At 43.0% G+C, this 23,131-nt stretch overlaps 3 pseudogenes; all 3 read left to right on the forward strand.

Moving 5' to 3' along the window:
• Window positions 1-3,267: 3,267 nt before the first annotated feature.
• On the forward strand, window positions 3,268-3,387 carry LOC134939125 (5S ribosomal RNA; annotated as a pseudogene).
• Window positions 3,388-7,634: 4,247 nt separating this feature from the next.
• On the forward strand, window positions 7,635-7,754 carry LOC134937148 (5S ribosomal RNA; annotated as a pseudogene).
• Window positions 7,755-7,907: 153 nt separating this feature from the next.
• On the forward strand, window positions 7,908-8,027 carry LOC134937192 (5S ribosomal RNA; annotated as a pseudogene).
• The last annotated feature ends 15,104 nt before the right edge of the window (window positions 8,028-23,131 follow it).

Raw genomic sequence — 23,131 nt, forward strand, 5'->3', positions numbered from 1 at the left:
TTAAACCGATTACCAAGTAGCAAGAATGGACAGTTTGGGCAACCCGTGCACTTATAAACCCCTGTTTTGATAGTCAACCAGTGAGAAGGTGTATTCTTTTTTCTCTTGGAGAAATCGGTTACAACAAGCATATGTTTCAGATTGGGTCCTCGTTTATAGGCGAATCGAGGTGGTTGCGGGAGAGCTTTTGCCAGACTTGGATCCGTGCCAATAAGGTGCCAATGTTCGTGAATCTTGTTGCAAATGAATCTAGAAGCAGTGGTATACATGCTGACAAAGTTAAACCTGTCATTGTCTTTGTTAAGAGAAGCGTCATTACTATATAGGAGTTCCTCTCTCCTTATTTGGCCAATTTTTGTGAGTGCCAAATCAATCTCTTCCTTTCAATATCCACGATCGAGGAAGCGTTGACTCATAGATTGTAGAGCAGATGGTATTGCAGAAGGGTCAGAGGTGATTCGTATCACCCTTAAGAGCTGTGAAAACGGTAACCCTCTTTTGAGGGGTGCCGGGTGGAAACTCGTTGAAAGCAAAAGCGTGTTCCTATCAGAGTCTTTACAATGAATCTTGGTGGTCAGTTTGTTGTTGGACAGAAGATTGGACACGTCCAAAAAATTGATTTCTGTTTTGCTAAACGTGAGGCTGAATCTAATGGTGCCAGGAAGTGAATTCAGATGATCAATGAAGGTCAGGAGTGTTTTCTCTCCCCCATGCCAGATGAAGAATAAATCATCAATATACCGGACATATGCTGTCAAAAACCGGCCAAATAGAGGGTGACCTGTAATGTGTTCTTGTTCATACGCTGACATGAAAATGTTGGCGTATGCTGGGGCCATGTTAGACCCCATAGCGGTACCCTGTTTTTGTAGAACAAAAACAATTTTCAAATAAAAAGTAATTTTTGTTCAAGATGAGGTTGATCAGTAATACCATATACTCTGATGGAGGTCCAAAATACACATCACTCTCTGTTATTAGCCGTCTACATGATTCAATGCCAAGTGCATGTGGAATGTTCGTGTATAGACTCGAGACATCGAGTGTAACCAATAGTGCATCATCAGCGATGTGCTTGATACATTCCAGTTTCCTTAAGAAATCTGTTGTGTCCTCAATGTAACTAGCTGCACTTTTAGCAAGAGGCTGTAGATAGAAGTTTACAAGCTGTGAGAGTGGTTGACATAAGGATCCACGTGCCGAAATGATCGGGCGCCCAGGGGGCTGTGTCAATGATTTATGGATTTTGGGTAATGTATACAGGATTGGGGTTTTAGGATGAGGCGTGGTCAGAAAGTCAGCAGTAGTCTGATTGATGTACCTGTTGTTGACTCCCAAGTTGATTATTGAATCAATTTCCTTTTTGTATGTCCATGTGGGGTTGTAGGGAAGTTTCTGATAACAGGTTTGGTTTGACAGTTGTCCATAAGCCTCTTGTACATAATAATCGTAGTCAAGGAGGACAATGCCTCCTCCCTTATCTGCAGACCTGATGACCAGGTGATTGTCATTCTGTAAAGATTTAATAGCAGCTCTTTCTTCCTTCGTGATGTTAGAATAACTATTCTTTTGCTTCTTTATATAGGGCATCGTGTCCCTTTTAAGTACCCTCATGAAGGTGTGAATTGAAGGATTTAGGGTCGGTGGGTCGAACTGACTGGGTTTCTTCAAAGGACAGTGAGGTGTAGAGGATGAAGCCGTCGTGGTAGAGTCTGGACACTGGGAATTGGAGTAATAGTCTTTCAGACGGAGTGGTCTTCCTAATTTATAGAGGTCAACCTGCCAATTGAAGCTGTCTTGGCCAACTGTTGGTACAAATGTTAATCCCTTGTTCAGGATGGAGAGTTCTTCATCCGTCAGTTCATGTTTGGATAAATTGAAGACCACTGATGTCTGTGCTTTATTCTCTATTATTTTTTTCTTCCTTTTTCTCCCACCTCTACGAGTGGGTAAAGCGGGTTTTTTGAGCCCTCCTGTTGCGTTCGGATCTGGAAAGGTAGGTGGCCCCTTGTGCAGATTTAGATGGTGCATCAGAGTCACTCGCTGACGTCTGGGATCTGCTTTCAATGTCCGTGAAGGGTATGGTAGGTCTGCGTCCTCCACGTCTCTGTTGCGGTCTGTATTTACGTGGCTCGCTCCGTGACACCCAGGGATATACCCTATTCTCCTTATAGTCCAGTTTGACCTGTTTATATTTATTTTTCTTACATCTTAACAGGTCTCCACGAAAGTTATCAATGTCCTTATTTAATTTAGTGAAAAGGTCACAGTCTGGAGATTATATCGTCCTAAATAGTTCTGAAGCCTCTAGTTCTGAAATGTCTCTTCTAATTTCTGTTAGATCTAATCCAGCCTGTTCAATTACAAGCAGCATTAGATCCTGAGAACATTTATTCAAAATGTTGCACCACTTCGTGCAAAAATCATTATTATGTCTCCCCAGTGTGGGTTGGTTGTGCAGTCTGAACCCTCTGGGGATGAGAGATTCTTTATAGTATTGAGAGAGAGTTAGGCCATGTAAATGTAGCTCAACCTCTCTCTTTTTAAGTCTGAGCAAATCATTCACAAATTCCTCTGGACTATCTTTATCAAAAGCCAAGGATTCAGTATTGTCAAAAAGAATCCGTTCCGCATCTGTTTTGTCAAATTGAAGAACAGAAACTAGATCTTTGTTGACACTGGTAGACATTTGTATACACAGGGGTATATTGTGTGATGTGAAAAAGAGTGAAAAAAATGCAGTGGCAACCATATATTACTGTGTGCAACTGACAAAAATAAAAATCACTGCATATTCCAAAAAAAATGATTTAAATAAACAGTAATGTTCCAAAAAATTGGTGATCAATTGATCTCCACTGCAGAGATCTTAACCACACTGACCGGTGCAAGTCAAATATAGGCTGTAAATACAAAATGTAACAAAATGACAGCACTCTATGTCCATAACACTGAGTCCTGGTGCAGGGTCCTGGTAATTAATATAAACACTCACTTCTTCCAAAAGAGAAAAAAGAATTAGACCAGCACTCACGTTTAGTAGGTGAAAGAAAAAAAGGGGTTTTATTCCTGACAAGCCATCTGGATATAACCCACTGCTACAGTTCGCCCGACAGCCGTTTCAACGCTCAATGGTTTTCATCAGGGGCAGCTGTCACCCTGTCCGGAGTCCCTTTAAATAGCAGAGAGGGCGCCGGAAATTTTTAAACAGGAAGCCCGTCCACTGGAGGCAGCGCGTCGGGATATATGTATATGGGCACATCTGTTTGATACAATCATACCACACTGGAAACCATCCGATCCCGTCCGATCTTGGTAATTAAGCAGTGTTGGGCCCAGTTAGTACCATGCTTGGAGACGGCATGGGAATACCGGGTATTGTACCAAAGGACAAATTTTGTCCTACAGGTGATGATTATCTTATCCCTTTTGGTTCTTAGCATCACACGGCGCTCTTATTTACTTTTCACTCTAGCCCTGTATAGTATCCGTGGTGCATTACCTATGATGTTATTAACCATGGTTACATTCCATCACTGCAACGGCGTTGTGCTGCATTTAGATACTAATATTCCCGGAGTGTTTGATACCATTGCTGTGCAAGTCAGTACAGTTTGTTCACTTGTGTTATATATTTTGTTTCACGGTTTGTATAATTTTGTATTATTTTGGGCTGTCGAATCTCCATGCTGTCGGCGCACTGTGGGGTTGACTACTCTACAGGTATGCCTCTGGCTGGGGACACAGACAGCAGCAACTTTACCTGTTTGCCGCTGTACGGAAATACAGATCTGCCTGCGCTACACGGATGTCGCGCTGCTGGAGCGGGTTGCTAAGGAGAGAGCCGGGTTTGTTTATTGTAGCAACACAACCCACATGCACGGAAGAAGCCAATCAGGCAGCTGCTATGACGCGCTGCCTCCAGTGGACGGGCTTCCTGTTTAAAAATTTCCGGCGCCCTCTCTGCTATTTAAAGGGACTCCGGACAGGGTGACAGCTGCCCCTGATGAAAACCATTGAGCGTTGAAACGGCTGTCGGGCGAACTGTAGCAGTGGGTTATATCCAGATGGCTTGTCAGGAATAAAACCCCTTTTTTTCTTTCACCTACTAAACGTGAGTGCTGGTCTAATTCTTTTTTCTCTTTTGGAAGAAGTGAGTGTTTATATTAATTACCAGGACCCTGCACCCCGACTCAGTGTTATGGACATAGAGTGCTGTCATTTTGTTACATTTTGTATTTACAACCTCTATTTGACTTGCACCGGTCAGTGTGGTTAAGATCTCTGCAGTGGAGATCAATTGATCACCAATTTTTTGGAACATTACTGTTTATTTAAATCATTTTTTTTGGAATATGCAGTGATTTTTATTTTTGTCAGTTGCACACAGTAATATATGGTTGCCACTGCATTTTTTTCACTCTTTTTCACATCACACAATATACCCCTGTGTATACAAATGTCTACCAGTGTCAACAAAGATCTAGTTTCTGTTCTTCAATTTGACAAAACAGATGCGGAACGGATTCTTTTTTGACAATACTGAATCCTTGGCTTTTGATAAAGATAGTCCAGAGGAATTTGTGAATGATTTGCTCAGACTTAAAAAGAGAGAGGTTGAGCTACATTTACATGGCCTAACTCTCTCTCAATACTATAAAGAATCTCTCATCCCCAGAGGGTTCAGACTGCACAACCAACCCACACTGGGGAGACATAATAATGATTTTTGCACGAAGTGGTGCAACATTTTGAATAAATGTTCTCAGGATCTAATGCTGCTTGTAATTGAACAGGCTGGATTAGATCTAACAGAAATTAGAAGAGACATTTCAGAACTAGAGGCTTCAGAACTATTTAGGACGATACAATCTCCAGACTGTGACCTTTTCACTAAGTTAAATAAGGACATTGATAACTTTCGTGGAGACCTGTTAAGATTTAAGAAAAATAAATATAAACAGGTCAAACTGGACTATAAGGAGAATAGGGTATATCCCTGGGTGTCACGGAGCGAGCCACGTAAATACAGACCGCAACAGAGACGTGGAGGATGCAGACCTACCATACCCTTCACGGACATTGAAAGCAGATCCCAGACGTCAGCGAGTGACTCTGATGCACCATCTACATCTGCACAAGGGGCCACCTACCTTTCCAGATCCGAACGCAACAGGAGGGCTCCAAAAAAACCGCTTTACCCACCCGTAGAGGTGGGAGAAAAAGGAAGAAAAAAATAATAGAGAATAAAGCACAGACATCAGTGGTCTTCAATTTATCCAAACATGAACTGACGGATGAAGAACTCTCCATCCTGAACAAGGGATTAACATTTGTACCAACGGTTGGCCAAGACAGCTTCAATTGGCAGGTTGACCTCTATAAATTAGGAAGACAACTCCATCTGAAAGACTATTACTCCAATTCCCAGTGTCCAGACTCTACCACGACGGCTTCATCCTGGTCATCAGGTCTGCAGATAAGGGAGGAGGCATTGTCCTCCTTGACTACGATTATTATGTACAAGAGGCTTATGGACAACTGTCAAACCAAACCTGTTATCAGAAACTTCCCTACAACCCCACATGGACATACAAAAAGGAAATTGATTCAATAATCAACTTGGGAGTCAACAACAGGTACATCAATCAGACTACTGCTGACTTTCTGACCACGCCTCATCCTAAAACCCCAATCCTGTATACATTACCCAAAATCCATAAATCATTGACACAGCCCCCTGGGCGCCCGATCATTTCGGCACGTGGATCCTTATGTCAACCACTCTCACAGCTTGTAGACTTCTATCTACAGCCTCTTGCTAAAAGTGCAGCTAGTTACATTGAGGACACAACAGATTTCTTAAGGAAACTGGAATGTATCAAGCACATCGCTGATGATGCACTATTGGTTACACTCGATGTCTCGAGTCTATACACGAACATTCCACATGCACTTGGCATTGAATCATGTAGACGGCTAATAACAGAGAGTGATGTGTATTTTGGACCTCCATCAGAGTATATGGTATTACTGATCAACCTCATCTTGAACAAAAATTACTTTTTATTTGAAAATTGTTTTTTTCTACAAAAACAGGGTACCGCTATGGGGTCTAACATGGCCCCAGCATACGCCAACATTTTCATGTCAGCGTATGAACAAGAACACGTTACAGGTCACCCTCTATTTGGCCGGTTTTTGACAGCATATGTCCGGTATATTGATGATTTATTCTTCATCTGGCATGGGGGAGAGAAAACACTCCTGACCTTCATTGATCATCTGAATTCACTTCCTGGCACCATTAGATTCAGCCTCACGTTTAGCAAAACAGAAATCTATTTTTTGGACGTGTCCGTTCTTCTGTCCAACAACAAACTGACCACCAAGATTCATTGTAAAGACTCTGGTAGGAACACGCTTTTGCTTTCAACGAGTTTCCACCCGGCACCCCTCAAAAGAGGGTTACCATTTTCACAGCTCTTAAGGGTGATACAAATCACCTCTGACCCTTCTGCAATACCATCTGCTCTACAATCTATGAGTCAACGCTTCCTCGATCGTGGATATTGAAAGGAAGAGATCGATTTGGCACTCACAAAAATTGGCCAAATAAGGAGAGAGGAACTCCTATATAGTAATGACGCTTCTCTTAACAAAGACAATGACAGGTTTAACTTTGTCAGCATGTACACCACTGCTTCTAGATTCATTTGCAACAAGATTCATGAACATTGGCACCTTATTGGCATGGATCCAAGTCTGGCAAAAGCTATCCCGCAACCACCTCGATTCTCCTATAAACGAGGACCCAATCTGAAAGATATGCTTGTTGTAACAGATTTCTCCAAGAGAAAAAAGAATACACCTTCTCACTGGTTGACTATCAAAACAGGGGTTTATAAGTGCACGGGTTGCCCAAACTGTCCATTCTTGCTACTTGGCAATCGGTTTATTAACCCTCAGGACAACAAGGCATATACTATTAAACAAAGACTTGACTGCAACAGTAAATTTGTAGTCTATGTGCTGAAATGTCCATGCAATCTGCTTTATGTTGGAAAGACCAGTAGGATGCTAAAGGAGCATTTAAGCCAGCATCGTTCAACAATCAAGAAGAGCATCACCCAGGGTGGGACTTCAAGTGACTTCTCAAATTTACCTGTGGCAAGACATTTCAGGGAGTCGAAACATACTATCAATCAACTCAAGTGTTGCATTTTGGACCAAATCCCACCACTACAAAGGGGTGGTGACCGCAACAAAATTTTATTACAAAGAGAACATCAATGGATTGATAGATTACAAACATTGGCCCCAAATGGGCTCAATGAAGAATTCCGCTTGGGATGCTTCCTTTGACCCTGTACAACAATGTATAGAGTCTAACTTTTTGGTTTACTTTTCTGAGACACCGCCGTGTGTCATGTCTTGTCAAAAATGATATGTTTCATCACTTGTCACCTGCTGATGCCTGATTGTTTCATGTCTTTCTGAGCAACATGTGTTTCTGACTTACAGTGCCTTTTTGGTACTCGTAGTTTGAATATTGGACATGCTTAATAGTTTATTGTGATTACAGACCTTTGCCTAGTCCTCAATATCTCACATCTTTTGCACACCGTGGAGATTGATACTATCATACCGCACTGGATCCCATCCGATCCCGTCTGATCTTGGTAATTAAGCAGTGATGGGCCTAGCTAGTACCACACTTGGAGACAGTGTGGGAATACTGGGTGTTGTATCAAGGGACTCGGTGTCCCCCCCTCCTTTTGTCTCTCAGTCGTTAGCATCAACATTGGTATCTTTTCTTGTATATTATCATACAGGATTATGACGTGACATAGATGAGAGATGAGGGATGATACTGATACCGGGATATATATATGGGCACATCTGTTTGATACAATCATACCACACTGGAAACCATCCGATCCTGTCCGATCTTGGTAATTAAGCAGTGTTGGGCCCAGTTAGTACCATGCTTGGAGACGGCATGGGAATACCGGGTATTGTACCAAGGGACAAATTTTGTCCTACAGGTGATGATTATCTTATCCCTTTTGGTTCTTAGCATCACACGGCGCTCTCATTTACTTTTCACTCTAGCCCTGTATAGTATCCGTGGTGCATTACCTATGATGTTATTAACCATGGTTACATTCCATCAGTGCAACGGCGTTGTGCTGCATTTAGATACTAATATTCCCTGAGTGTTTGATACCATTGCTGTGCAAGTCAGTACAGTTTGTTCACTTGTGTTATATATTTTGTTTCACGGTTTGTATAATTTTGTATTATTTTGGGCTGTCGAATCTCCATGCTGTCGGCGTACTGTGGGGCTGACTACTCTACAGGTATGCCTCTGGCTGGGGACACAGACAGCAGCAACTTTACCTGTTTGCCGCTGTACGGAAATACAAATCTGCCTGCGCTACACGGATGTCGCGCTGCCGGAGTGGGTTGCTAAGGAGAGAGCCGGGTTTGTGTATTGTAGCAACACAACCCACATGCACGGAAGAAGCCAATCAGTCAGCTGCTATGACGCGCTGCCTCCAGTGGACGGGCTTCCTGTTTAAAAATTTCCGGCGCCCTCTCTGCTATTTAAAGGGACTCCGGACAGGGTGACAGCTGCCCCTGATGAAAACCATTGAGCGTTGAAACGGCTGTCGGGCGAACTGTAGCAGTGGGTTATATCCAGATGGCTTGTCAGGAATAAAACCCCTTTTTTTCTTTCACCTACTAAACGTGAGTGCTGGTCTAATTTTTTTTTCTCTTTTGGAAGAAGTGAGTGTTTATATTTATATATATATATATATATATATATACATACATACACTGCTCAAAAAAATAAAGGGAACACTTAAACAACACAATGTAACGCCAAGTCAATCACACTTCTGTGAAATCAAACTGTCCACTTAGGAAGCAACACTGATTGACAATCAATTTCACATGCTGTTGTGCAACTGGAATAGACAACAGGTGGAAATTATAGGCAATTAGCAAGACACCCCCAATAAAGGAGTTGTTCTGCAGGTGGTGACCACAGACCACTTCTCAGCTCCTATGCTTTCTGGCTGATGTTTTGGTCACTTTTAAAAGCTGGCGGTGCCTTCACTCTAGTGGTAGCATGAGACGGAGTCTACAACCCACACAAGTGGCTCAGGTAGTGCAGCTCATCCAGAATGCCACATCAATGCAAACTGTGGCAAGAAGGTTTGCTGTGTCTGTCAGCGTAGTGTCCAGAGCATGGAGGCGCTACCAAGAGACAGGCCAGTACATCAGGAGACGTGGAGGAGGCCGGAGGAGGGCAACAACCCAGCAGCAGGACCGCTATCTCCGCCTTTGTGCAAGGAGGAACAGGAGGAGCACTTCCAGAGCCCAGCAAAATGACCTACAGCAAGCCACAAATGTGCATGTGTCTACTTAAAAGATCAGAAACAGACTCCATGAGGGTGGTGTGAGGGCCCGACGTTCACAGGTGGGGGTTGTGCTTACAGCCCAACACCGTGCAGGACATTTGGCATTTGCCAGAGAACACCAAGATTAGCAAATTCGCCACTGGCGCCCTGTGCTCTTCACAGATGAAAGCAGGTTCTCACTGAGCACATGTGACAGACGTGATAGAGTCTGGAGACACCAAGGAGAACATTCTGCTGCCTGCAACATCCTCCAGCATGACCGGTTTGGCAGTGGGTCAGTAATGGTGTGGGGTGGCATTTCTTTGGGGGGCCGCACAGCCCTCCATGTGCTCACCAGAGGTAGCCTGACTGCCATTAGGTACCGAGATTAGATCCTTAGACCCCTTGTGAGACCATATGCTGGTGCGGTTGGCCCTGGGTTCCTCCTAATGCAAGACAATGCTAGACCTCATGTGGCTGGAGTGTGTCAGCAGTTCCTGCAAGACGAAGGCATTGATGCTATGGTCTGGCCCGCCCGTTCCCCAGACCTGAATCCAATTGAGCACATCTGGGACATTATGTCTCGCTCCATCCACCAACGCCACGTTGCACTACAGACTGTCCAGGAGTTGGTGGATGCTTTAGTCCAGGTCTGGGAGATCCCTCAGGAGACCATCTGCCACCTCATCAGGAGCATGCCCAGGCATTGTAGGGAGGTCATACAGGCACGTGGAGGCCACACACACTACTGAGCCTCATTTTGACTTGTTTTAAGGACATTACATCAAAGTTGGATCAGCCTGTAGTGTGTTTTTCCACTTTAATTTTGAGTGTGACTCCAAATCCAGACCTCCATGGGTTAATAAATTTGATTTCCATTGATAATTTTTGTGTGATTTTGTTGTCCGCACATTCAACTATGTAAAGAACAAAGTATTTAATAAGAATATTTCATTCATTCAGACCTAGGATGTGTTATTTTAGTGTTCCCTTTATTTTTTTGAGCAGTGCATATATATATATATATATATATATATATATATATATATATATATATATGAAAATAGAGTTCAGTTGGTGCGCTACTTTCCTTCTCAGTTTTTGAGTTCGAAAAAGAGAGTTCTAAGTTGATTAACTTGCACTTTAGTTCCACAGGGTTTTCCTGTGGATGGCAGCTCAGTCCTTCAAGGTGTCACTAGGTTTAGTGACAAATTAATCTGAAAAAGACAAGGGGGGAGGGACAAGCGCCTAATAGTGCAGTATCCTCACACCGAATTAGGTTGTGTAAAGTTTCTTATCTATAGGTAATATGCGTACCAGAAATATGATCTATAGTGGGCACATCAAACGTTTTAGTATTTTTCACCGCAATTGGTCACCAGATTGGACGTCAATATAGATGTTCTCCCAGTCATCAGTTTGCAAAAGCGCCGATCTGTAAATAATCAGAACGAGAGGCGCCTCTCATAGTGCAGAAATCACTTTGTAAATATATTGGAATTCATAGAAAACGATAGGTATTAAGCGTACCAGAATATGAACACCAAACAGCTTTTAAATATGGTCTTTGTGTCAAATAGCGAATTTCCTTCGTATGATTAGATGGTAGCAGGCTTCATATATTGCCGTGTATAAATAAATATGTCACAGGCTAAAAAATATGTAGGTTTTAATTCATAAAAAGGAAACATAAAAAAATATATATATATTCTCAAAGAAAGAGTTCATAGAGCTTATCTGGATCGTCCAAGATTTTTTCAGTGGTCCGAGGTGTATCCTCCGTGTAAGTCTGAGTCAGGGGTGTTTCAGAACAGGTCCTCAACGCGTTTCACCTGTAAAAGGCTTCCTCAGGAGTGTCTATAGGGACTGACCATGTTCTGACTGTTTTTATCCCCTTGTGGGATAAGTGGGAGGCGCCCAATTATGCAAATCACTTCCGGTTTTTTACACCTCGTCCGAGGTAACAAAGGAGCGATTTGTAAATATATAAAGTAGCTTTACAACAGGGAAGAATTATAGACATAGAAATGGAGACAATTTTATGCAGCAGAAGCAAATATACATGTTTAGACTGTAGACCGGAAGTCGCGTAAAACGCGGTGTTCGTGTTTTCCGGAAATGACATACCGGAAGTGGTATGTCCGGCGGTGCATACATTATAGAAGGTTGAAGGACGTAGTAGGTGGTACGTGGCGCGTAGCGGGCACGTGACCCATGGTGACCCGCATGACGCTGTGTTTGGAAGATCCCACGTGCACGCCGGAAGTGCATGTGGAACGCAATACCGGTGGAGCGCATTGCTTAACCGGAAGGACAAAAGGGGAATATGTTAGAAGCTTCTAATGGTTTACAGAATAGTAACATAAAAACAAATGAAAATGCTTGTATAATAAATAAATAATAATGGATACATTACAAATGGTTGGAATATATTATATGTCTTATTGCGGGCACGTGACTCAAGGTCACCCTCATGACGCTATGTTTGGGGAAACCCCATGTAAAACAGAACTGCATGTGGAACGCAGTATCGGTGGGACGCATTACTAAACCGGAAATACATATTGAACAGTGTATCAGAAGAAGCTTCTAATGATTTACAGGATGATTACAAAAAACAAATAATGCTAATATAATAAATCAAAAATACACCCAGATGGTATCTACAACAAAGGGTAACATATTAAGGGAGATTTTGAGCCGCACATGGAACACAGCTTAGGACAATGTGTTTGCATCTATTTGCAATATAATATTTCTTAAATAAAACAATTTAGCAACATAAAAAACTAATGAACATCAAGAACCAAAAATTTTTTTCCCGTTCTAGAGGCTTCTCCATGATAATTTTTAGGCGTATAACACTTAATTAGATGATTAAAAAATATTTAGATGGAGATATGAGAAAAGAGAACTATTGTGTAGAAAAGTATTTTTAGGGAGAGGTGTTAGCTTAAAGAAAGGGGGCAATTTCGTATCCTTCATTGTGACCTGATGGGCTCAGGGTGTTTAGGGTAAATATCCAGTACATTTCTCGTTGAGACAGCAATTTTGGGAGATCTCCACCTCTTGTTCCTAATGAGACTTTTTCCAAACCCTTAAAAGTGAAGGTATCTGTGTTGGAGCAATGATGAGTCAGGAAATGATTTGAAAGTGGGTGGCTTTCCACTTTATTTTTAATATTGCGGAGGTGTTCCTGTATCCTCAATTTAAGAGGGCGCTTGGTTTTTCCAACGTATTTTAGTCCACAACCACATTCGGCCAGGTAAATTACAGAAGTTGTATTGCAATTGATGAAATGTTTTGTTTTAAATTCTGTTTTGTTAGATGAGTCATGAAAGGTTTTTCTGTTTGGGTGCACAAATTTGCAGACGATACATCTTCCACATTTGTATGTTCCTGTGCAACTGGGCATAGTCTGGGTATTTTTTGTAGATGTTTTCAGCTGACTTGGAGCAAGGATTTCTTTTAGGTTTCTAGATTTTTTGAAAATGATTTCCGGACGGTCTGGAAGTACTTGATTCAGTATTGGATCCATTTTTAGGATATGCCAATGTTTGGTAAAGATGTTTCGGATCTTTTTTTCATTGCTATTGTATTGTGTGATGAAAGGGGCTGTAAATTTTCTCTTCTGGTCCCTAGTCTTTATTTCCAGAAGGTCTTTCTGTTCCAGATTATTTCCTTTGCTCCGGGCAGTGTCGAGGATACTTTCTGGATATCCACGTTCTCTGAACCTGTTAATGTAGATTTCTGATTGTTCTTTGTACGTATCTGGGTCTGTGCAATTACGTTTGATACGGTACAATTGTGAATATGGTATATTATTCTTCCAACTGGTAGTATGGGCACTGTCATAGTGTAAGTAACTATTTGTGTCAACTGGTTTAATGTAGTTTTTAGTGATGATCTTGTTTCCTTCTGTGGAAAGTACCAGGTCCAGGAATTCCACCTGAGTTTTGCTACTCTTGTAGGTGAATTTCAGATTGAAATTGTTATCTTGTAGCTGCATCATGAATTCAGCAAAGGATTCTTCTGTTCCTTCCCAGATCAAAATGATATCATCGATGTATCTTCTAAAGAAGCGAATATTGGTTTGAAAAATAGGATTATTGAAGATATGTTGTTCTTCCCACATACCCATTAGTATGTTCGCGTAACTAGGTGCAAATACTGTGCCCATTGCAGTACCGCGGGTCTGTATGTAAAATTGATCCAAGAATTTGAAGTAGTTGTGGGTCAGGGTGAAGTGGATGAGTTGGCAGATAAATTTTTTATGGAGTTCAGTGATTTCTGAATCTTTCTCTAATATTTCTGAGCACGCCTTAATTCCTTTGTCGTGTATAATGCTGGTATACAACGATTGGACGTCTATAGTGGTCCATATGTAGTTCTCATTCCATTCAAAATTTTTTAAAAGATTCAGAATGTTGGTAGTGTCTTTCAAAAAGGCTGGTAGTCCAGTGACATGAGGTTTAAGGAACACGTCTATATATTCGGATAAGTGTGAGGTTAATGATTCGATGCCGGCTATTATAGGTCTCCCGGGAGGTGATTCTAGATCCTTGTGTATCTTGGGTAAGTGATACATGATGGGTATGATGGGATTGTTTATCATTAAGTATTGGAACTCGTCCTTAGTGATGATGTTATTATGTAATCCCTGAACTAATATATGTCTTAGTTCAGTAGTGAATTCTTCCGTTGGATCTTTACTCAATGGTTTATATGATGTTTCGTCATCAAGTAGTCTTTTTGCCTCCTTAATGTAGATGTCACGGTCCTGGATAACAAGGCCTCCGCCTTTGTCTGCCGGTCTTAAAACGATTTCTGCATTTTCTTTGAGTTCTTTTAATGCCAATTTTTCTGCTTTCGTAAGGTTAAACTTCTTTATTTCCGGGTCCTTTTGGTCTATTAAATCCTTTTTTACTAAATCGTAAAAAATGTTTAGATGTGCCCCTTTAGATTCGAGTGGGTAGTATTTCGATGGTTGCTTTAATCCGGATTTGTTAGTCTCGTAATTACAGATGATTGCATTGTCTTTTCTGGCAAAGTGTCGTTGGAGTGTCAATTTTCTAATATATTTGTTCAAATCTATGAATGTCTGAAATTTATTGGGTTTCTGTATAGGGGCAAAAGTTACTCCTTTACTCAGTAATGAAATTTGCGATTGAGTTAGAGCATGTTTGGAAAGATTGAAGATTCCTGTTTCACTCAATTTAGGAGCTACTTGTGGTTTTTCTTTCTTGGGTTTTCTTCTTCCGCCTCGTTTTCCTCGTCTCGTTGTCTTCGTTTTAAAGGAGATGCCAGTCTTACATTTTCTTTTAGTCTCGTTTGTTGATCCCTGTCTCTGTATGGTCTTATTGGGTTCCTGGATAAAAAACCCTGTTCTGTTGATGTGCTTGCATGGTCTTCCACTGGATGTCTGTTGATATTTACGTATCTGTTGGTAATTCTGTTTTCTTCTCTGTTGGTTTTTTTGTGAAATGAGGTAGATCTTGATCTGTGTTGGTTCCATCTTTGTGTTTTGTTTCTATTGATCATACGACCTCTTTCTCTGCTATGGGATTGAAATCTAGACCAATTTTTGACTCTTTTATTCTCGTAGTCCAATTTGTCCCTATAGAATTTGCTTTCCTTGTTCCGAATCACCTCTTCTTCAACTTTCTCTAACTTTTTATTGAGCACTTTCTCGTTTATTTTGTATTCTTCGTTGTCCTTATGCTTAATGAGTGACTCTTCTTTGTTTCTGATGTCAAGCTCTAATGCTGTTAAGGTATTTCTCTTCTCTTTAATGATCAATTTCATAAGATCGAGAGAGCAGGTATGTAAGATTCTATCCCATTCATCTATGAATTCCGTGTTGTCAATTCCAAAAGTGGGTTTTTTTAGGAGTCTTAATCCTCTAGGGATTCTGTCTACTTTGAGGTAATGCTCCAACCCCTTGATGTCCCACCAAGTTTTGGTTTCTTTAATAAGTGATTTTTCAATTTCCCAAAACAATGAGTCTAGGCTGTCATTAATAATCGTGGTGTTTGGAGTGCCTTCCTCATTAAATACCTTCTGGCATAACTCAGATCTTTTTTTGTTTAGCCCACACAAGCGTAGCATGTTAAACAGAAATAGGAAAGTGTGGTACAATCACAACAATAAATAATATATTATGTACAATAAAGAAGGGAGTGCTGCTCCAACTTATAACCTGATAGGAAAAGTTTTGAAAATAGAGTTCAGTTGGTGCGCTACTTTCCTTCTCAGTTTTTGAGTTCGAAAAAGAGAGTTCTAAGTTGATTAACTTGCACTTTAGTTCCACAGGGTTTTCCTGTGGATGGCAGCTCAGTCCTTCAAGGTGTCACTAGGTTTAGTGACAAATTAATCTGAAAAAGACAAGGGGGGAGGGACAAGCGCCTAATAGTGCAGTATCCTCACACCGAATTAGGTTGTGTAAAGTTTCTTATCTATAGGTAATATGCGTACCAGAAATATGATCTATAGTGGGCACATCAAACGTTTTAGTATTTTTCACCGCAATTGGTCACCAGATTGGACGTCAATATAGATGTTCTCCCAGTCATCAGTTTGCAAAAGCGCCGATCTGTAAATAATCAGAACGAGAGGCGCCTCTCATAGTGCAGAAATCACTTTGTAAATATATTGGAATTCATAGAAAACGATAGGTATTAAGCGTACCAGAATATGAACACCAAACAGCTTTTAAATATGGTCTTTGTGTCAAATAGCGAATTTCCTTCGTATGATTAGATGGTAGCAGGCTTCATATATTGCCGTGTATAAATAAATATGTCACAGGCTAAAAAATATGTAGGTTTTAATTCATAAAAAGGAAACATAAAAAAATATATATATATTCTCAAAGAAAGAGTTCATAGAGCTTATCTGGATCGTCCAAGATTTTTTCAGTGGTCCGAGGTGTATCCTCCGTGTAAGTCTGAGTCAGGGGTGTTTCAGAACAGGTCCTCAACGCGTTTCACCTGTAAAAGGCTTCCTCAGGAGTGTCTATAGGGACTGACCATGTTCTGACTGTTTTTATCCCCTTGTGGGATAAGTGGGAGGCGCCCAATTATGCAAATCACTTCCGGTTTTTTACACCTCGTCCGAGGTAACAAAGGAGCGATTTGTAAATATATAAAGTAGCTTTACAACAGGGAAGAATTATAGACATAGAAATGGAGACAATTTTATGCAGCAGAAGCAAATATACATGTTTAGACTGTAGACCGGAAGTCGCGTAAAACGCGGTGTTCGTGTTTTCCGGAAATGACATACCGGAAGTGGTATGTCCGGCGGTGCATACATTATAGAAGGTTGAAGGACGTAGTAGGTGGTACGTGGCGCGTAGCGGGCACGTGACCCATGGTGACCCGCATGACGCTGTGTTTGGAAGATCCCACGTGCACGCCGGAAGTGCATGTGGAACGCAATACCGGTGGAGCGCATTGCTTAACCGGAAGGACAAAAGGGGAATATGTTAGAAGCTTCTAATGGTTTACAGAATAGTAAAGGAAAGGAATTGGGCGCCTCCCACTTATCCCACAAGGGGATAAAAACAGTCAGAACATGGTCAGTCCCTATAGACACTCCTGAGGAAGCCTTTTACAGGTGAAACGCGTTGAGGACCTGTTCTGAAACACCCCTGACTCAGACTTACACGGAGGATACACCTCGGACCACTGAAAAAATCTTGGACGATCCAGATAAGCTCTATGAACTCTTTCTTTGAGAATATATATATATTTTTTTATGTTTCCTTTTTATGAATTAAAACCTACATATTTTTTAGCCTGTGACATATTTATTTATACACGGCAATATATGAAGCCTGCTACCATCTAATCATACGAAGGAAATTCGCTATTTGACACAAAGACCATATTTAAAAGCTGTTTGGTGTTCATATTCTGGTACGCTTAATACCTATCGTTTTCTATGAATTCCAATATATTTACAAAGTGATTTCTGCACTATGAGAGGCGCCTCTCGTTCTGATTATTTACAGATCGGCGCTTTTGCAAACTGATGACTGGGAGAACATCTATATTGACGTCCAATCTGGTGACCAATTGCGGTGAAAAATACTAAAACGTTTGATGTGCCCACTATAGATCATATTTCTGGTACGCATATTACCTATAGATAAGAAACTTTACACAACCTAATTCGGTGTGAGGATACTGCACTATTAGGCGCTTGTCCCTCCCCCCTTGTCTTTTTCATATATATATATATATATATATACATATATTCTGTTGCAGCTCAGTTCAAACTGTGTGGATCACAGGGCTTCTAGATGTACGCGAACAAAGTGCACTTAGGTATAGCGCACCGAACAGTACAGACAATAGATATATATTTTTAATATATTTTTCAGTTTTTTTTACTTGCAGCTTGATTCAGACTGTGTGGATTAGAGGGTTTATAGATGCTTGTGAACAATGCGCACTAAGGTAAAGTGCACCAAACAGTACAAACAATAGATATATATTTTTTACCTGTTTTTTTTAATTGCAGCTCAGTTTAAACTGTGTGGATCACAGGGCTTATAGATGCACGTAAACAAAGTATAATAGGGTAAAGCGAACCAAACAGTATGTACAGTAGATAGAAAGATATAGATATTCTGTTTTTTAACTTGCAGTTTGGTTCAAACTAGTGATGAGCGGGTTCGGTTCCTCGAAATCCAAACCCCCCCGAACTTCACCCATTTTACACGGGTCCGAGGCAGACTCGGATCCTCCCGCCTTGCTCGGTTAACCCGAGCGCGCCCGAACGTCATCATCCCGCTGTCGGATTCTCGCGAGATTCGTATTCGTTCAGGGGGGTTCGGATTTCGAGGAACCGAACCCGCTCATCACTACTCCTTATATAGAGTGCAGAATTTTGCTGACCACCAGTATATATATAGCAGTACGGTACTACTATGATTTAAGCTGTTTTTGAGGGTTTTTTTGTTAAAAAAAAACCCGAATCCAAAACACACCCGAATCCGACAAAAAATTTTCAGGGAGGTTTTGCCAAAACGCGTCCGAATCCAAAACACGACCGCGGAACCGAATCCAAAACCAAAACCCGAAAAATTTCCGGTGCACATCACTAGTTCAAACTGCCTGGATCACAGAGCTTATAGATGCATGTGAACAAAGTGCACTAGGGTAAAGCACAGCAAACATTATAAACAATAGATATAGAATTTCTGTTTTTTTTAACTTGCAACTCTGTTCAAACTGCATGGATCACAGGGCCTATAAATGCACATGAACCAACAGCACTAGAGTAAAGTGCACCAAACAGTACAAACAATATGATTTTATTTTTCTGTTTTAGAACTTTCAGCTAGATTCAAACTGCATGGAGCACAAGACTTATAGATGCATGTGAACAAGTGCACTAAGGTAAAGCAAACCAAACACTACAATTTACAGCAGAGTACAGTACAGCATACTGCAGGGTGTCCCTATACACAGTCATTATACAGAGCACAGACTCTATTGATTATGGAGTCTCTGGGCACAGCACAGCCAAAACAGCAGAATATAGTGCAGTGTGCCTCTATATACACTGTCACTATACAGCACATCCACTTAGTGAAGTCTGGAGTCTGGACACAGCACAGCCAAAACAGCAGCGTATAGCACAGCATGCAGTGTGCCCCTATATACACTGTCACTATACTTCACAGTTATTTAGTGAAATCTGGGGTCTCTTGATGAACACAGCATAACCAAAACAGCAGAGTATAGCGCAGCGTGCCCCTATATACACTGTCACTATACTGCACAGCCACTTAGTGAAGTTTGGAGTCTGAACGCAGCACAGCCAAAACTCCAGAGTATAGCGCAGCATGCAGTATGCCCATATATACATTGTCACTATTCTGCATAGCCACTTAGTGAAGTCTGGGATCTAGATACAGCGCAGCCTAAACAGCCGAGTATAGCGCAGCATGCAGCATGTCCCTATATATACTGTCACTATACTGCAGTGCACAGTCACTTAGTGAAGTCTGTAGTCTCTGCAAACACGGCCTCGGCGTGGGATCTGAGTCCGGTGGGAATACTCCAGCCGGGCTCGTATTAGCAATGTTCGGATCAGTTCAGATTCCAAGCAATCCAAACCACTCATCTCTAGTAATATTACTTTACAAAAGGACCACACATTTGAAAAACATTTTATTTTTAATATACCTCATTATACTAAATCTATAACTAGCCTATCTCCTTTGTTGTACAATACTTCAATTGAATGTCCTGCTAGGGTAATATTGTTACCCCAAAGCAACAGACAGCCTACTACTGGCTGGAAAGCTGCTTGACTAAAGTTGGAAACCTCTAAAGACCAGGGACATGCAGTGAGGTAAATGGCTGAGGAGGCACTGGCTAGTACCAGAGACATATTTACTCACAATATATGAGCCCAAGGAATCATGTGGGCATTATAAACAGGCGCAGTGGTATATACTGCTGGAAATGTGGTGAGTTTTGATCAAAGATGTGTGTCATGACTAAGGTTTTGTGAACCCGGTGTTAGTGAAGTCTGTGCGGGCGACTGGAGGATTATATGAATACTACCACTGACCTGGTTTGGGACTGTTGTGGACTCTGGGTTTCTTCCGGTGACTGGGAAGAGGAACCGCAGCAGAGATGGCCGAATCTAGGTTCTCCTCATGCAGGATTAGGTCGGCAGACAGGAGGCATGCTGAAGGTCTCCTGAAAGACAGAACTGGAAAGGCACTGATGAATCAGTGAAGAATACCAGGTATAATTGTGCTAAAGGGCACGGGGTGCTTGAAGACACTGAGGTGCTTGCGGACACTGAGGTGCTTGCGGACACTGAGGTGCTTGCGGACACTGAGGTGCTTGGAGACACTGAGGTGCTTGGAGACACTGAGGTGCTTGGAGACACTGAGGTGCGTGGAGGCACTGAGGTGCGTGGAGGCACTGGGGTGCGTAGAGACACTGGGGTGCGTAGGGGTGCTGAGGCACGGAGGTGCTGGAAGCACGTAGATGCTGAGGCACGGAGGTACTGAGGCACGGAGGTGCTGGAAGCACGGAGGTACTGAGGCACGGAGGTACTGAGGCACGGAGGTGCTGTGGCACGGAGGTGCTGGAAGCACGGAGGTGCTGGAAGCACGGAGGTGCTGGAAGCACGGAGGTACTGAGGCACGGAGGTACTGAGGCACGGAGGTACTGAGGCACGGAGGTGCTGGAAGCACGGAGGTGCTGAGGCACGGAGATACTGAGGTGCTGGAAGCACGGAGGTGCTGAGGCACGGAGGTACTGAGGCACAGAGATGCTGGAAGCACGGAGATGCTGAGGCACGAGGTACTGAGCCCTGGAGATCCCAACTACAACAGTAGTAAAACTGAAACACGACAGCTGTGGTTTTCAGTGGAGAACATGGAATTCAGTACTGTGCCTTTAAGACGAAACATTGCAGCTGTACCTTTACATTGAGACTCAGGGAAATGGTGAAATCAAATGGCAACACACAAATAAACCAAACGGTAACAAGGGAACAGAGTTTCCACAGGAACTTAGGTACAAAGGTTACCTTTAGGGAGCTCAGCTTAAGACCCACACAAAGCTGTATGTGACACAAGGAACTGGCCCAGATTCCAACTCAGCCTCCTGATTTATACTTCCTGGTCCTTGATGATTGGTGGGCAGGATTAGGTGATGTCACTGTCATGTGACTACTCTAGCCAAGGCTGTGATGTAGAATGAGGCCTAGCAGGCCAAGAGAACACTGAAGCCTGGACTTCTGCAAAACACAGGATGCTTGCTTTTAGATTACTGAATTCAGCCTCACACAGGAGATCACCACAGGTGGAGCTGATTACCTATTACCTCTCAGGCAGAGAACTCAGGAAAACTGACAAGCTGTTTAACTCCGTGAGTGAAAAGACACAGGATCCAGGACAGATGGCAGGGGTAAGTCACCAAATATAAAACCTACAGTCAGGATTGTGACAGTATCCCCCTCTTCAAGGGTGGACTCCGGACACCCATCTTGAATCTTAGAGGAACTTGAGAAATTCATACAGAAGAATTTAGGACCTTCGTTGATGCAGATTCCAAAGGTTTAGGACTAAATTCTTTAACTACAGCGTTACTGAAAGTCTGTAAGTCATGGAACACAGGATCATTACTCTCAAAGAGCATGTTGGCCCACTCCAAAGCTCTTCCTCTGAATGCCAGGAACAGATATCGAGTAACGTTGGAAAGAGTTACTGCACCTGAAGGATCAGACTCCATCCGAGAGAGAAATTGTTCAACCAGAGCGGCATATTGCAATAAATCTCCATCAAAGTAAATAGGTGGAAAACCATCAGACGAAAGCTTAGAGGATGAAACTGAAGAAAGCTTTGGCTGGACGAGTAGGACTGGATTGGATCCGAGGATACTTGGATTGGCTGGAGCCAAAGGAGACGGACCAGGCTGGTCCTGGAGTATTGCTGGACCGGCTGGAACCGGGACGGACTGACCAGGCGGAGCCTGGAGTATTGCTGGACCGGCTGGAACCGGGACAGACTGACCAGGCGGAGCCTGGAGTATTGCTGGACCGGCTGGAACCGGGACGGACTGACCAGGCTGGGCCTGGAGTATTGCTGGACCGGCTGGAACCGGGATGGACTGACCAGGCAGGGCCTGGAGTATTGCTGGACCATCTGGAACCGGGACGGACTGACCAGGCAGGGCCTGGAGTATTGCTGGACCGGCTGGAACCGGGACGGGCTGAGCCCTTTCTTCACAGGGCTGGGCTGAGGCAAGAGCCCCCTCTTCACGGGGCTGGGCTGAGGCAAGAGCCCCCTCTTCACGGGGCTGGGCAGCACTCTGTAGACTCTCTGGCTGGGCAGCACTCTGTAGACTCTCTGGCTGGGCAGCACTCTGTAGACTCTCTGGCTGGGCAGCACTCTGTAGACTCTCTGGCTGGGCAGCACTCTGTAGACTCTCTGGCTGGGCAGCACTCTGTAGACTCTCTGGCTGGGCAGCACTCTGTAGACTCTCTGGCTGGGCAGCACTCTGTAGACTCTCTGGCTGGGCAGCACTCTGTAGACTCTCTGGCTGGGCAGCACTCTGAAGACTCACTGGCTGGGCAGCACTCTGAAGACTCTCTGGGGCTGGACGCTCTGAAGACGCCCCTCCTGGGGCTGGACGCTCTGAAGACGCCCCTCCTGGGGCTGGATGCTCTGAAGACGCCCCTCCTGGGGCTGGACGCTCTGAAGACGCCCCTCCTGGGGCTGTGGACACGGACTCCTCTGTGACTGTAAATGGCTTGAACATTCTTCTCTGGACACCCAACTTGGGATAAGGTCTTTTAACCACCGGACCCCAGTCATAAATTTGAGTCTCTCTCAGAAGAGTAGCCTTCTTGATACCCCCGTCAGCAGCAGAAGGATCGGATACTGTGGATGACTTGTAGACATGAGCACTATGATACTGAGATTTGTCACTATTACCTGGCTTGCGAAGAATGCAGTCTTTAACAAAATGACCAGAATTTCCACAGTAAAGACAGAGATGTAGCTCCTTACGCCGCTGACGTTCAGCTTCAGAGAGCTTGGGCCGTGGATAGCTCTGATGAAAAACTTTCCCTTGCGCAGAGGAAGAGACTATTAACTGGATGGGACAAAACAGGATCAACAACGTTGGTAGTATTCCTGAGGAGATCAGGCATCACAGAGAGAATACTAGGCAAAAGTTCTT

The sequence above is a fragment of the Pseudophryne corroboree genome, chromosome 6, assembly GCF_028390025.1.
Source record: "Pseudophryne corroboree isolate aPseCor3 chromosome 6, aPseCor3.hap2, whole genome shotgun sequence".
Taxonomy (NCBI): Eukaryota; Metazoa; Chordata; class Amphibia; order Anura; family Myobatrachidae; genus Pseudophryne; species Pseudophryne corroboree.